Source organism: Dipteris shenzhenensis, chromosome 30 (genome assembly GCF_047967505.1).
Source record: "Dipteris shenzhenensis isolate YYH24624 ecotype China chromosome 30, Dip_SZ_1.0, whole genome shotgun sequence".
Taxonomy (NCBI): domain Eukaryota; kingdom Viridiplantae; phylum Streptophyta; class Polypodiopsida; order Gleicheniales; family Dipteridaceae; genus Dipteris; species Dipteris shenzhenensis.
The window spans coordinates 27,757,279-27,775,278 of record NC_141625.1 but is presented as its reverse complement, the minus strand read 5'-3'; positions in this window follow the sequence as shown (position 1 = coordinate 27,775,278).

The following is an 18,000-nucleotide window of genomic DNA, read 5'->3' as shown; positions in this document are numbered from 1 at the left end:
AAGCTGTGTGCATGACTGGAGCTCGTTGCAGTAGTAGTTTGAAGGCGTTGCTACTGCAAGGGAGCTCTGTGAGCCACCAGGAGCTTTGCCATTTAGAGTAGATGGAAGTGAGGCTTTGCGGGCATGGAATATGGAGGAGCTTGTAGGAGCATTACCACTTTTGTTGGATGTGCTTGAAGAAGATGCGTTGAAGATTGTTGTTGCAGTCGTTTGTGAAGGTTGAGCTTTGGTCATTTGGAGGTGGGTGATTGAGCTTCGTGTGCCGTATTGACTAGGAGCATGGGCGCTCGTTTTGATGTTGCTAGAGAAGCTTTCATTGATGGAGAGCACTGTCATAGACATGGCTGTGGATGTATTGAAGATGGTGAACGTTGAAAGAGTAGCATGGGCTCCCCGTTCTCCTATGGCGCCATTTGTCGTTGGGAGCTGTAGAGTCTTTGCTGCAATGTATGGAGCTGCAGGGTCGTTAGATGGCTAGGCTAGCTGCTTTGTTTGAGTCATCGTGGCTTAAAGAAATCTCCTTCATTGGAGATGACAGTAGAAGCTATGGAGGAGATGAGATGCTTATTGGACGAGCTATGGCAGCCATGGAGCCGCTAGTGCAAAGATGCAAGTGTCTTTGCTTGTGTAGCCTTCGCTTTGTTGCACACATAAAGTAGGCTAAGGACTTGCTCAGTCGACTGAGCATAGACTAGTTTTCTTTTCTCTTAAGGAAGAGAAAACCTCGAGAAAAGCTCTTCGAATCTCTCTCTTTCATACAACCTTTCTCTCTCTCACTCAGAGAATGAACACACTCAGAATCTCTCTCACAAAGAGATGAATGGAAATCTCTTAAGGAAAATGGACGGAAATTTCTATCAAAGGATGGATGAAGATCTCTCACCGGAAGTGGACTTCCACGAAGAACACTCAAGAGAACTCTCAATCTCATAGTCTCTCTCGCACTCTCAAGAATCACATTGCCTCAGCGGAAAGCAAGGGAGCTCTAATACCATGACAAAATATGAAGAGGGGAGAGGAGAAGAGTGGAGATGAGGAGAGAGGGCACAGCTAGAGAGCACACCCCAAATGACTAAATGTACACTAGATTTAGTTGAAAAAATAGAATATATACAAATCCATTTAGGGTTAGGGTTAGGGGATCTAACCCTTTCCTTTATAGCACTCTATAAGGTTAGTACTATGCACATATGATCACATGATGGTGCTATGCACACGTGATCACATGATGTTGAGCATGAACTCTCAACAACCATTGTTTACATTTCCAAAGTAATAGTTGTGCACATGCTCCATTCTTGAGTTTTTCCTATTTTTACGTATGATCCTACATGGAAATGCATTTATTACTTCATTATCCTACATGCAAATGCATTCTTAATTCATTCTTTGTCCTAAATGCTCATCTTGAGTTTAAGTAGGTCAATCGTTTGACCCTTGTCATCACCATGGATATTCCATTCTGACAAGTCACTTTTGTAGCCTTCATTTGAGTTTCCTCCACTTTTTTAGCCTTCACTTTTTTTGTTAATAGTGTTTCGTAGCAGTCCCCTCCTTGCTAATTGTGAAGCGACCATGCTTCATTCAAAATGCTTCAATTTCCAAATTTTTAACTACCATGCCCTTGTCTCTAATATCTTCTCTTTTTTTTTAATTTTCTCAATAATCTCCCTTTTCTTTTGTTGCCTTTAATTTTATTTTTTGACCCCCTTTTTTTTCCTAACCTTTTCCAACTTTTTTTTTTCATTTATATAACTTTTCTTTTTATATTTTAACTTCTAATTGTTTTATATAACTTTTTCTTTCTAGTTTCTATGTTATATAATCCTCGTTTTTATTTTAATCACTATGTTTTAACTTCTTTTTATTCTATATTTTTTCACTTATTTTCTTTTAATCTCAATTTTCCTTAAGCTCCTTATTTTAACTCCTTTTAATTCTATTTTTTTCGCTTAATTTTAAAAAAAATAAATTTATATTTTTTCTTTTTTTCATGCCGTCTTTTATAGGGAGGAAATTTAAAAAAAAAACTAAGAGGGAACTAAGTATTATTAAGACTAAGACTAAGTAGTAGTAGTAAAGAGAGGGGGTACTTAGAGCCTTAGAGGAAAATGAGGACTTAGAGGGGACTAATAAGGAGAGGGAACTAACCAAAGAGAGGGGACTAACTAAGGAGAGAGAGGAGGTTTGAAATGAAAGGGACGGGGAGGCTTTAATACTAACGACAGTCATGGAGGGGTGGTGGTGGCAGAGACATCTGGTGGGCTGCACACGTCTCCTCGACTACTTCACGCCGATGTTAGTCAATTGTTGCAACTTCCACATGGCAGGCTCTCACAGTCAAAGGATCTTGGCTCTGATACCACTTGTCATATACTGGTTGGAGGATGTACATGTGTGAAAGGATGATGCAGAATTAGAGAAGTATTGGCCCTCCAAATGGGGTGGAAGGAGTGCCCACGTGAGTGTACTTTTGCTATTGATAACAACTAGAATGCTCATGCAATCCACAAACCACATATATGAATGCATAGTGCCTCATGCACACATTCCATGCATACGAGAGGTCACAACCTCTCATGCATCTTGGGATCCATCCCTTAGGCGTATCCCATTATTCTACCCTTAGCCTATGAATCTTTTATGCCTACCATTTATTAATGCACCCATGCATTCCTACCCATTCCTATCCTAGGACCTACATGTGTGAGTGCACCATTTATTCCATATCAATTAACATATCCAATACATTATCCATATGGCACTTAGCCATTTAAACCCACCTAGCCTACCTTCTAATTAATACATTTGATCATATTAGCCTAATACATTCTAGACTACAAAATCGTGTTGTGACAGAATGACCTAGAGATTGGGAGGAGATGGAACATGATCACAAACATCCCCAATATTACCCTTATGAGGAGGGAAGAGGCATCATAACTCACTACCTCTTACATGACGATCAACATGTCCCAATGTTCTAGACAGTGCCCGTGCGTGAGGGCAAGAGACATCAACTCTGTGGCAGGAGGGCCCCAATCTAATTATCGAGGTCCACACAGGGCAAGAAAATGCCTATATAAGGGTGCATTGAACCCTCCCGTGTCATGCTTTAAATGCCAAGGGCCACATTTTTTAAAGGACTGTCTGTATAGGGATCTTACCCTGGTGGTTCCACCCACAACAAGCCCGATGCCCTTATGTGCAAGGTGTGAAGTGGAGCATTTATTCAAGGATTTCCCCCTGAGGATACCAACAACTCTAGCCACCCCATCCAAGAGTACTAGCATCAATTTGCTAGGTATTGAACATGGTCAAGTACTGGTAGTGCCCTTGAAGGTCATCACAAGGATGCAAGAAAGGGCCATAGGCAAGGAAATGAAGAAGCAAGCAAGGAAGGGCAGAATGTCTACGTTGCAAAATCCAGAGGCACCCTAACCCCCACATACCAAGTCCAAGAAGGTCACCAAGGTGGGAGAAGGAACAAACCAAGTGCTCATCCAAGATGGTTCAGATGAAGAGACAACCACCCTCTCCACCTCCTCTACCTCCGGATGAGCCCCTTCTTCGGATGATCTGAGTATGCTATGACATGAAGTTGGGGGTAATAAACTTCACGCACCTCTTCACTTCCTATTGGTTTTGAACTGATTGACAAAGATATTTATCATTAGAAAAGGACATTAAAAAGAAGTATTTATGCCAAGATACCACACCATACTTTCCTCCCTCAGATGAGAATGAAGATGGTAACATCCCAAGTGATGTTGTAATCAAGCATAGGGAGAAGGAAAGGATCAACAGAGGCCATAATCTCAGCGAGTTGGTCTGTGCCAAAGAGAAGAGCGATGCATTGTTGAAAGAAGATCTTGCGGCTCAACATAACATGAACTGATATATATCGAGGAGTTTGAAGGGGCTGATTGGGTTGGATGGGTAGATTGCGAGGAAACATTGCACCTCCTTCGTAGACACCTTTACACAGCTCCAAAACACTCTACAAACTATCATTAGACACAGAGGCCTATAACTTTCAGTAGAGACATGATATCAGAGATTCAAGCACACAAAGAGATGTGCCTCTAGATGGCACTGATATAAGTTTTGTTGAAAACAGATAGACGGTTGAAGGGATATGGATAGTTTATTGGAAGGGAGTAAAAACTGTCATGAAAACAGACTGTCAGACCGAGAGACTCATAACATTTTGCAACAATATCTGATTTAAGATCTAAGCAAGAGACATGCAGCTTAGAGAGAGCTTCACGCTGATATATGTTTCGTAAGAAACAGAGAAGCAGCCAAAAATTTATGGACAGTTTACTAGACGGGGGTAAAAACTATCATGAAAATAGACTGTCAAACATAGAGACTCAACTTTTTGCAGCAGTATTTGATTCAAGATCTGATCACATGGGACATGCCCTTAAAGAGAGCTTCGTGCTGATATAAATTTCATCAAAATTAGACTACTGAGCATAAAGTTATGAGCAAAACACTAACAGGGGGTCAAACTATCATGAAAACTACCCTCTTTCCATGCTAATTTCGCCTGAGCAGGATGCTCCCTCAAGACTCCACCTTCATCAACAATCCACCCCTCATAGATTTTGCCTAGAAGAGGGGAAGAAGTTTGTATGGTGGCTCGAGAAATAGATGGACCATGTGTGCACAGTGAGCAGCCGAATAGAAAGAACTTTTAAGGCTTTGAAAGAAAGAAAAGGGAAGAGACACTCAAGAGAGAGAGAACCTAAAGTGACCTTCATTACCAATAGAGTGAGACTCCACTCCAATGCAACTCAAAACACTACAAACATAGGGAGAAGAAGAGGTTTCATATGTACAAGAGGGAGCAAAAGCTCCAAGACTACTCATAGAGAGAGAACGAACTAGAGAGAGATGGACTCAAGAGTCTACATAAGAGAATATCTACAAGAGGGAGAGAAGGCTCATGTAAGAGGCTTGAGGAGACTAGAGCTATAGCAACATGAGGCCTAATGGTGGAAGAGATTGATGAACAAGGGAGAGGAGGGCTCCTTTTATAGAGATTTTGTTACCCTCCTTCACCCATTTACAATTGCTGCCTGTAGATTCCTTTCCCCATCAATCACATAAGCCCGTATCTCACCATCCATGTCCTTTTTGGCTACTCTTGCCATGTGTCCCATCACAAGATGCTCAAGACTCTTAAAATATTGAGAAATTCAAGAGTCTCCCCACATGGAGCCCATAGGGACCCTCTCTTTTTCACATGTCCACATCCTCCTTATTCCACATAGGAATTCTAGAATGATTCCTCTTGACTTCACACTCCTCCACATGCCTTCCACATGCTTGGCATGTGGCCTCTCTTATATTATTGGAACACATGGACATGAGCCCACCTCTTTCTATGACTCACTCTTCCTATTTTCTAAAAACCCCATAATATCCCATACACAAATAACTCTCACCCCATACCAAGGTATTTATAATTCATACTTATGGTATTTACAATGATCCATTCCACTCATCCTCTGAATCCCATACAATATCTTAGAAAATAAAAATAAGTGAGGGTTGCCAGGCTATCACTTGATATTCAAACTCTTATTAAACATAGAGAAAAACAATACCAATGGCAAATTAAAAATATCAATTTTTGGCATCACATCTTTCCCCTTTCAGCAGATCCTCTCTAGTAACAGAGAGGGTCTACTGGCCCTCAAGGTGGTCGATCAGGGAAAAATTTAAGGTGGTACTCATTGGTGCATCGAGGTATCATCATGCCATCAACATCCTCAAGCTGATAGGTTCCATTGGTGACATTCATATGCATCCTTATGGAAACGTGGCCAAAAGTAACCAATGTCTGCTTCTGTTGTGGAGTTAACCCTCAAGGAAACATGCCTTCTTCCACATATTGCTGAACATCTTGCAGTTCTGGCCATCCAATGTCTACCCAAGAAACCACCCCCCAGTCTTGTACTACAATGGCTTTAACTAACTCATCTGCCCTTTGATTTTCTTTTTTGTTTATATGAACAAACTTGCAGAAATCAAACCGACTACATTGTGCCATAGCCTTTTGATTAAGCTCCTTTAAATGAGGACTTCTTGTCTTGTAATGCCCTTGCATTTGCTTTATAATAAGCTGAGAATATCCTCTTACTTCCAATTCTTTAACTTGACTTTGAAGACAACCCTCCAAACTAAGAATCAAAGCATTATACTCAGCTGCATTGTTAGTTGTGATACCTGGAAGCTCTTGTCCTCTTGCCCACACCTCTTGACCTTCAAAATTCATCAAGGCTATCCCCTCGGCTCCTTGTTGGCATGAAGGACTAAAAACCCCAGCAAAATACAAAAAAAAAGTTGTTGGTGGTGTATCTCTTTCATCTTTAATGTTCTCCTCACATTTCTTTTCTTCTCCTAGATCCTCTCGTCTTGTGAGCAAATCTGCTATAGTGGACCTAGTGGTATTTTCAGTGACAAAAGAGAAAGAGCTCTTGAAGCTCTGACAGCCATTTTGCAAATCTCCCCCCAGGATTAGGCTTGCGAACTAGATATGCTAATATAGACTGAAAGGTAAGGAAGAAAAATGGTCAAGGTAATAAATAGGAGCAAAACTTTCTGACTGAAAACACCAAAGAGAGAGCTTGCTGCTCCATTTCTTCATACCTTGTTTCCACATCTGTAAGCTGTCGGTTGGCATAATAGATGGGTTGCATTCTACCTGCCTCTCCTTTTTGTAGCAATACAGTCCCAACTGAATGCAAAAATACACTTGGATTTACATAAAAGTCTTGAGACCAATTAGGGGGCTTCAATATTGGGACCTTATTCATGGCCTCCTTAAGTTGCTCAAAAGACTTGTTGCTCCACACCCCATTGGAAAGAAACTCCTTTTCTTGTCAACAAGTTCATGGGATGCACTATCTTTATGAAATCATCACAAAAGCGTTGATAATACTTGCTCTTTCCTAGAATTTTGTGAACACCAGTGACACTCTTAGGACTTGGCAATGCCATGATTGCTTGAACCTTGTCAGGATCCATTTGCAGGCCTTCTTTAGGCACAATATGCCCCAATAAGACTACTTTTATTTGAGCCAAATGACACTTGCTAGGATTTAGACACCCTTTTGCTTCATCAATCCTAGCTAAGGCCATCTTTAACTTCTCCATGTGATCTATGCGCTGAGAATAAATGCAAAAATCATCCAAAAACACCCTCATGAACTTTCCAAAAGTAAGGCTCTAGGACTTGACTCATGAACCTTTGAAATGTAGCTGGTGCATTGGTCAACCCAAAAGGCATCACTCTGTAAGCAAAAACTCCCCAAGGTGTGATAAATGATGTTTTCTTTTGATCTTCCTCCCGAATATGAATTTGAAAGTACCTAGAATACCCATCACATACAGAATACATCTCATGCCCTGCTACTTGGTCTAGTATTTCATCTTGGAATGGCAAAGGAAAATGATCCCTCTTAGTGCATGCATTCAAAGGATGAAAGTCCACACAAACCTGCCACTTATTTCCTTTTTTTGGTGTGACAAATATAGGAGATATCCATTCTGAATCATCAATAGGAAAGATGAATCCCGCCTCAAGTAGTTGTGTTACCTCTTTCTTTAGTGCCTCAGCTTGGATCACCCCCAATCGCCTTAAGCATTGCACAACTGGCTTACTTTCTGGCTTCAACTTAATCTTGTGCTCCACAAGAGAGACTGGTCGAACTTGTGAATAGCTTGTTGCAAAGAGACATGGAGAATCATCTAACATATCCAAGTACTGAGCTTCTCACTACTTGATAGAGAATCACTAAGAAGCTCTTCATTGCATTGGCGTTGTTTAGTGTGCTCCACATCCTCCACATGAAGTGTCTCTATAGGATCAGGCTTGCACCACCACCTTGTTTCTTCTTGACTCATCCCAATTAGCACCAGGACAAAGACCAAAGGCCACTCCTTCCACCTCATCCTCTGAGTTGGACTCCTTGGAGCTACACCCAGTCTCTTCTTCTTCATCGGTTAAGTCAGAGCTTGAACTCTCTGATGTTGAAGACTCCTCTTTGACAACTTCCTTTTGCAGCTTCTGATGTTGTAGCACACCTTCTTATCATTTCCCTGCAAAATCAATTCTCTAGTACATACTAAATCAATTGGCAACCAAACCTTGCATGGATGTAGGTCTAGGGTACCCTACAAGCCGTGCAAAGTTTCATCCCCAATAGATAAGTCCACATGCGTATTTGGTTAGTACGTTCGCCATTTTTCATACGTAGTCACTAGTAGGGATTGCAAAAATGTATGCATTATACCTTCCATGTGGCACATACCAAATCAGTTGAAAACCAAATCTTGCAGGGATGTATATCTAGGGTAGCCTAAGCGCCATGCATATTTTTATCCCCAACAGATAAGTCCACATGCCGATTTGGTTAGTACGTGCGCCATTTTTCATACATAGTCACTAGTAGGGATTGCAAAAATGTACACATTATACCTTTCACATGGCACATACCAAATCATTTGGAAACCAAATCTTGCAGGGATGTAGGTCTAGGGTAGCCTAAGGGCCGTGCAAAGTTTCATCCCCAACATATAAGTCCACATGCCTATTTGGTCAGTACGTGTGCCATTTTTCATACATAGTCACTAGTAGTGAGTGCTTGCAAAAATGTATGCATTATACCTTCCACACGACACATACCAAATTATTTGGAGACCAAATCTTGTATGGATGTAGGTCTAAGGTAGCCTAAGGGCTGTGCAAAGTTTCATCCGCAACAGATAAGTCCACATGCCTATTTGGTCAGTACGTATGCCATTTTTCATACGTAGTCACTAGTAGGAAGTGCTTGCAAAAATGTACGCATTATACCTTCCACGTGGCACATACCAAATTTATTGGCAACCAAATCTTGCATGGATGTAGGTATAGGGTATCTCAAGGGCTGTGCAAAGTTTCATCCCCAATAGATAAGTCCACATGCCTATTTAGTCAGTATGTGCACCATTTTTCATACATAGTCACTAGTAGGGAGTGCTTGCAAAAATGTACCCATTATACCTTCCACATGGCACATACCAAATAGATTGGCAACCAAATCTTGCATGGATGTAGGTATAAGGTAGCCTAAGATCGGTGCAAAGTTTCATCCCCAACAGATAAGTCCACATGCGTATTTGGTTAGTACGTGCGCCATTTTTAATACGTAGTCACTAGTAGAGAGTGCTTGCAAAAATGTACGCATTATACCTTCCACACGGCACATACGAAATCATTTGGAAATGAAATATTGCATGGATGTATACCTAGGGTAGCCTAAGGGCCGTGCAAAGTTTCATCCCCAACAGATAAGTCCACATGCGTATTTGGTTAGTACGTGCACAAATTTTCTTAGTCACATTTTTAAAATGTTCTAAGGCACAAAACATAATTACAACATAACTACTAATAAACAATTTTTTGTTTTACAAAAACAACAAATCCCATTGAGAAGACAACAGACATCATGTATAAATCAAGGATGTACATGATGTGGTGCGGTGGTGCAGCCAGCACTTATCCACTAGCGCTATCTCCTCATTTCAGTCGTGTGACGATAGAGTGGTGAGCCGGTATTTTTGATGCGTGGACATTGGGAGTATTGATCGGTCTAGGCCTTATGATTGTCGTTTAGTGTCTAGCACTCTTGATTTCCATTACATCAGGAGCATAGGTGAGTCTCACCCCGTGATCTTTTCTCGACGGTTTGCATGTTTTTGCTCCGCATGCATTGATGATGATTGGGGAGGGTGCTCCATGATACCATGGGCCAATCCATGGGCACGGCAAGCGCTTTCTCCCTTCCAACCTTGGGAGGAGGTACATGATGGTTAGGATGCGGGATTCAGTTCCTCTAGAGATTACGACTCGTTTATAGATATGTTGCGTATTGGTGATATCTTCACGGTCATTGCTTCGGAGGGCAATGAGAAGGGTGTGGATTATTACTTGTTGCGATGCTCTATGGCAAAGAGTGTGCTGAATGAGGATACAGTGGATGGGCATGGGATGCACTTCGATGCTCATAGCATGATCGTAGGTGGATACTCTTTTCAGCAGATACAGAGGCGTGGTCGTTATATTGAGTTCTAGGCATACATGGCGGATCAGGAGGCATACATGTATTCTCATCTTGTTGTTGGCAATCAAGATTACTATGAGTCGTGTTCGCACTCGCAAGGCGACGTCCACTCCACGATGGCGCCTTGCAGTGGAGGATCATGAGAGCATACTTGCAACTATTGGCATGAGAGGGTTGTGAGGAGTAGCACATTACATATCATAGTTTTGGGGATCATCAGTTGATCAGATAGATTTTTATTGGGTATCACTAGTTGATTACATATTTTTGTATTCGATATGTATAGGCTCACTGTGTGAGCGTACCATTGTAATTTTCATGGACTCATATTTTGTATTTCACTATGATGGTTTTATACACGTTCATACACATCATTGTAATAAATTCTATCATGTGCATCCTTGAAGCGATCGGCACTGTGACGCAATTGGTATTGATGTAAAGCACGCTTCATACAAGCACTTGCACCATCGTGCTCTCCCTAACCCTCGGGGGGTCACTATGTATAAACCCTCTCTACCACATGCGTTCAAGGCCTATTTCTAAAATCCCTTATCTGTAAATTTTTCATCAATAAAATGTACCCCTTTTCTATACAAATCTGTAAATTTTTCCCAAAACTATTTTAAATAGTCCCTTATGTATATTTATTTCTGTAAATTTTAGAAATAAAATATATCCTTCTGTTGAACTCACGTGATAGGGCTACATATGATGAGTGACCCCCCCGAGCCCTAACCGTGCCCTATCTCAAAGTAGCTCCATGTGATTGGAATGCCTGTCTCACGGTGCCATCTGCAGAACCAATAAAACTGTCTGGCAGATTTGAACTGACCACCACAACCGTCTGACTAGATCCAGTGCTGCTACCATGTGACACCACGATCCCTTAAGAAAATATCATGCAAAGTGAAGCAGTGCTGCACAAAATGGGCATCATGCGATCGATCATCTCGCTGATGTAGAAGTGATACTCTCACACAATGACGCGTGAGTCCATGGTGCTATCAATGCCATCCACATGAGCTTGTGCATAACGATAGCTAATGTGCACAAATATAGCAACCTGCAATATGGCATTGAAAAAAAAAATGACTATTGAAATAATTCAATATAATGAGACCATAAAAAAAACAATAACTCAATCACATGTCACCTGTTCGGAGAAATAATACTCCGATGGGATCTCATGCTATGGTGCAAAGGTATAACTCTTTGCAAAGTCCACCACTGAGACAACCACCCCTATAGGAAATATGCTCAAACATGCATGGAACTGATGATCCTCCCACTTCACAGTGTGCAAGTGGCATATGTAGCGGTACAACTTCCCTCGAAAACTATCAATGAATACAACACATGGAGTCTCCTTCCCCATAAGCTGCAACCTCCTCGACTGTGCACCACCATCTAATGTCAGGGTACTATACTCATATTGTTACCAATGAACCATCTACACGTCACAAGTATCTAGTGCAACTCGTGGCACTCTAGCAAAGTCACCATACAAAGTACACCTGCCTTCCACACAATCAAGGGAGTGGAATAAAGCATCGCCATCTCGTGTACACAATATGGAATGAATGAAGTCACGAGGGCTAGTAGGAACCACTCCCCTATGACCATCAAGGGAACGAAATACGTCATATATCAATCCAAAATACACATGGTAGTGACAACAGCACCTGTCACGCTCCTGAGAGCATCGCACAAACCATGACCTGCATCGCTCAAACGACCTCTGCCCAATCTTGAACTTCGGGTGCACCTCTACAAACTGAGTGTACAACTCAGTCTGGGTACACTCTAAAAAACATGCACCATGCTGGGTGGTAGCAAGCTAAGGGTGTCCACTTTTTGTTCACTCCCCAATCCTAAGGAGGTGGAAAAACAAGCTTTTTAGCACACAAAAATGCAAATCTCACCTACTTCCCTATGGATCTAGTCTTTGAAGTCTTCTGACACAACATCACACTTGCTATTGTGCACACAATCGTATAGTCTGATCAAAAATTCGATGCACACACAAAAAATTTCTTTGTGTCACACGGCATGGTTCCAGGGTGGTCACACGTTTGTCACGAACAAAGAGTGTCATATAAAATTCTAAATTTCTCACTCATTTTAGATTAAATGTTATTGAAACTTTGTAAGTGGTCTCTTTGCATTATGTAGAGCTTAACTTGATTTATTGGTAATTTTTTGAATGATTTATCTAATTATAAATAATTATTTATAATAAATAAAGTCATAAAATACATGCATTTTAGTAGCACACCACATTTTTTTAGTATTTTGAATAATTAAGCAAATCCAATTCGGTGGAAGGTTAGTAGGCACATAAGGGTGTGTGGTTGAATCATCAAATCCCAAATCCAACGGTTAGATTTAGGAAGATTGAAGTTTAATTTTTACTTTTACTCCTTAGAGGATCAACAAAGAATATTAAAAATAAATCTAGTAATTCTCAAACATAACCAAACATTTCAAAAATGTCAATATTTTTAGTCCTCTGCATGATGAATAAGAGGAAAAAATTTTGGTTAAATTTGAGTAAGGGAAACATACGATATGGCCTCCAACAGTTAAATCTCCCTTTTGTGGGGGAAAAAGGGCCACCCAAGCCTAATACCAAGACAAGGTAGGCTTGGTATTAGGCTTGGTGAGGTAGGCTAGGAGCATCACCGATCCTAGTGGCAAGCCTTTGGAGTCTGCATGCTGCCCATGTGGAAGGCTGAGTCATCAAAACCATGCCACGTTGTTAGACCACGTGGTGCCATCTCATCAAACAGATGTGACATCACTCCTTGCCATGTCACCTTACTTTGCCACACGTGGTGCCACATGTGCCACCTCATCATTCCACATCATCAGCCATGTGATCACACAATGCCACCTTGGCATACCTCCTCTCTTGGCCACGTCACCAATCCCTCCACCTCAATTTGCCATGTCATCTACCACCTCATGAATGCCAACTCATCATGCCACATCATGCCCAGTACCACATCATGACCATGCAGGAAGAGACTATATTACCACATCATGACCATGCATGGTGCCACATCAGCCAGATGTATACACATGACGATGTGCGATGCATACAATACCTCGATCGAGGTACATATGATGGGTGAGGCATACAATACCTCGTTTGAGGTATGTGACCGAGGACACATAGAGATACCTCGATCGAGGTTCATACATGCATGCATGCACAATGCACTAAATACCTCGATCGAGGTATAAGGTCTGATCGCGGCTTTGGGCATAGCAGACCTCTCCACCAAAACTAAGCCAATTAGTATCAATCTTAGCACCTCTCCACCAATAATAATGAAGAGCAATCTAAGAGCAATCTAGTGGATGAGTTGAGGCTCTCTATAAGACACCACGTTTTGGTTCATTTCACCCATTCTTAGCCATTCTTGCCTCCTCATCACTTTGTCACACCTTCCATCCTACTTTCATTGAGAATGGGTTCTCAAAGCCATAGAGCTAGTAGACGTGAAAGATGTAGGAACCCCCCCCCAAATCTCATTGACGAGGAGCGCAAGCGGAAGGCTCGTGAGCGCAAGAGAGCCTCTAGAGCTCGAGCTCGCACTGCCACCACTGATCCACCTCCAGCTCTACCTCTACATCCCACCTCCACCCCCACCCCCACCTCCATTGTCCCCCCATGCTCATCCGCTCCCCTACCTCTAGCCTCCGTCCTTCCCCTAGCCACCTACATTTTGGCCTCCACCTCTACCTCTTCCCCCTCCACCCTCCCCCCTCCCCCTCCCCCTCCCCCTCCCCCCGCTCCGCTTGGCGCCTCCCTTCCCCCGTCCACCCTACCATCTCCCATTGATCCCGTTGCCCCACCTTGCAGCAGCAGTGTTGCTTCACGACGTGACTTGCCGAAGTCCACTATCCGTCGTCGTACTAGCAAGATTGTGCAGTCTTTTTTTTGTGACCTCACGCCAGCTTCGCAGTCTTCTCTTCTTACGTCCCTGATTGATCACCCTGACTTGGTAGAGTGTAGGAGGCTTACTGGTCTTGGTGCACGTAGAGATAGGGTTATATCTAGCGAGGTCCTTAGCAGTGTTCGACGTTCCTATGCTTCTATTAAGCATAGGAACTCCAGTGATGCCTTGGCAGCACGTCGTGCTATTGTGGCTGCCATTAGTAGACCTCATATGATAGGCCATGTGCGTACCGCTTCACGTCTTCTTCAGATTGCACCGCGCACATTGCGAGCAGGCATCATTAGGAGGCAGAGTCTAGAGGATAGTGAGACTGATGCTCTTTGGGCTTCGAGTGGTCGTGCACCTCGCAGCGATCGATTGTTGGATGATTCCACTAGGTCCTTCATACAACAATTTTGGGAGGAGCATTGCAGAGCATCCCCGGTGTTCAAGAAGGCATTGCGGAAGAGGGTGTCACGCGGTGTGTACATTGAGCATGGTGCATGTTTTTTGGAGTGTACCCAGACTGAGTTGTACACTCAGTTTGTAGAGGCGCACCCAGAGTTCAAGATTGGGCAGAGGTCATTTGAGTGATGCAGGTCATGGTTTGTGCGATGCTCTCAGGAGCGTGACACATGCTGTTGTCGCTACCATGTGGATTTTGGATTGATGTATGACGTATTCCGTTCCCTTGATGGTCATAGGGGAGTGGTTCCTACTAGCCCTCGCGACTTCATTCATTCCATATTGTGTACACGAGATGGTGATGCTTTATTCCACTCCCTTGATTGTGTGGAAGGCATGTGTACTTTGTGTGGTGACTTTGCCAGAGTGCCACGAGTTGCACTAGATACTTGTGATGTGCAGATGGTTCGTTGGCAGCAGTATGAGTATTGTACCTTGACATTAGATGGTGGTGCACAGTCGAGGAGGTTGCAGCTTGTGGGGAAGGAGACACCACGTGTTGTGTTCATTGACTGTTTTCGAGGGAAGCTGTACCGCTACATACGACGCCACTCACACACTGCGAAATGGGAGGATCGTCAGTTTCGTGCATGTTTGAGGACATTTCCTATAGGGGTGGTTGTCTCAGTGGTGGACTTTGCGGAGAATTACACCTTTGCACCACAGCATGAGATCCAATCAGAGTATTATTTCTCCAAACAGGTGACGTGTGATTGAGTATTGATTTTTTCCCCGCCTCATTATATTGAATTATTTCAATAGTCATATTTTTTTTTCAATGCCATATTGCAGGTTGCTATATTTGTGCACATTAGCTATCATCATGCACAGGCTCATGTGGATGGCATTGATAGCACCATGGACTCACGCATCATTGTGCGAGAGTATCACTTCTACATTAGTGATGATCGATCGCATGATGCCCATTTTGTGCAGCATTGCTTCACTTTGCATGATAGTTTCTTGAGGGATCATGGTGTCACATGGCAGCGGCGCTGGATCTGGTCAAACAATTGCGGTGGTCAGTTCAAATCCGCTAGACAGTTTTATTGGTTCTGCAGATGGCACCGTGAGACAGGCATTCCGATCACATGGAGCTACTTCGAGACAGGGCACGGTAAGGGAGAGCACGATGGTGCAGGTGCTTGCGTGAAGTGTGCTTTTCGTCGATACCAGTTGCGTCACAGTGCCGATCGCTTCAAGGATGCACATGATGTGGTGCGGTGGTGCAGCCAGCACTTATCCACTAGTGCTACGTCCTCGTTTCAGTCGCGTGATGATAGGGTGGTGAGCCGGTATTTTTGGTGCATGGACATTGGGAGTCTTGATCGGTCGAGGCCTTTTGATTGTCGTTCTGTGCCTGGCACTCTTGATTTCCATTCCATCAGGAGCATAGGTGAGTCTCACCCCGCGATCTTTTCTTGACGGTTTGCATGTTTTTGCTCTGCATGCATTGATGATGATTGGGGAGGGTGCTCCATGATACCATGGGCCGATCCATGGGTACGGCGAGTGCTTTCTCCCTTCCAGCCTTGGGAGGAGATACATGATGATCAAGATGCGGGATTCAGTTCCTCTAGAGATTATGACCAGCTTACAGATATTTTGCGTATTGGTGATATCTTCGCGGTTATTGCTTCGGAGGGCAATGAGGAGGGTGTGGATTATTACTTGTTGCGATGCTCTATGCTGAAGAGTGTGCTGAATGAGGATACAGTGGATGGGCATGGGATGCACTTCAATGCTCATAGCATGATCGTCGGTGGCCACTATTTTCAGCAGATACAGAGGCGTGGTTGCTATATTGAGTTCCAGGAGTACATGGCGGATCGGGAGGCATACATGTATTCTCATCTTGTTGTTGGGATCAAGATTACTTTGAGTCGTGTTCGCACTCGCAAGGCGACGTCCACTCCACGATGGCACCTTGCAGTGGCGGATCACGAGAGCATACTTGCAACTATTGGCATGAGAGCTGATCCTGAGGAGTAGCACATTACATATCATATTTTTTGGGATCATCGGTTGATCAGATTGATTTTTATTGGGTATCACTAGTTGATTACACTTTTTTGTATTCGATATGTATAGGCTCACTGTGTGACCGTACCATTGTAATTTTCATGGACTCATATTTTGTATTTCACTATGATGGCTGTATACACGTTCATACACATCATTGTATTAGATTCTATTTTTAACATGATGTCCGATGTCTTCTCAATGGGATTTGTTGTGTTTGTAATACAAAAAATTGTTTATTAGTAGTAATGTTGTAATTTGTTTTGTGCATTAGGACATTTTTAAAACGTGACTAAGAAAATTCGCGCACGTACTAACGAAATACGCATGTGGACTTGCTTGTTGGGGATGAAACTTCGCACGACTCTTAGGCCACCCTAGACATACATCCACGCGAGATTTGGTCTGAATTGATTTGGTGTGCGCCACGTGGAAGGTACAATGCGTACATTTTTACAATCCCTACTAGCACTCGTGACTACGTATGAGCTATGGCGCATGTACTAATGAAATGCGCGTGTGGACTTATCTGTTGGGAATGAAACTTCGCACGACTCTTAGGCCACCCTAGACATACATCCACGCAAGATTTGGTCTCCAACTTATTTGGTATGCGCCACGTGGAAGGTATAATGCGTACATTTTTACAATCCCTTCTAGCACGACTACGTGTGAGAAATGGCGCACGTACTAACCAAATATGCATGTGGACTTATCTGTTGGAGATTAAACTTTGCACAGCTCTTAGGTTACCGTAGACATACATCCACGCAAGATTTGGTGCCCAACTGATTTGGTATGCGCCACGTGGAAGGTACAATGCGTACATTTTTGCAATCCCTACTAGCACGACTACGTATGAGCTATGGCACATGTACTAATGAAATACGCGTGTGGACTTATCTGTTGGAAATGAAACTTCGCACGACTCTTAGGCTACCGTAGACATACATCCACGCAAGATTTGGTGCCCAACTGATTTGGTATGCGCCACATGGAAGGACAGTTGCGTACATTTTTACAATCCCTACTAGCACTCGTGACTACGTATGAAAAATGGCACACGTACTAATGAAATACGCACGTGGACTTATCTGTTGGGGACGAAACTTCACACGCCTCTTAAGCTACCCTAGACGTACATCCACGCAAGATTTGGTCTCCAACTGATTTGGTATGCGCCACGTGGAAGGACATATGCATACATTTTTACAATTTCTACTAGCACGACTAAACCCTAAACCCTAAACCCTGGACCCTAAATCCTAAACCCTGTTGGGCACAAAACTTCACACGCCTCTTAGGCTACCCTAGACGTACATCCACGCAAGATTTGGTCTCCAACTAATTTGGTATGCGCCACGTGGAAGGACAAATGCATACATTTTTACAATTTCTACTAGCACGACTAAACCCTAAACCCTAAACCCTGGACCCTAAATCCT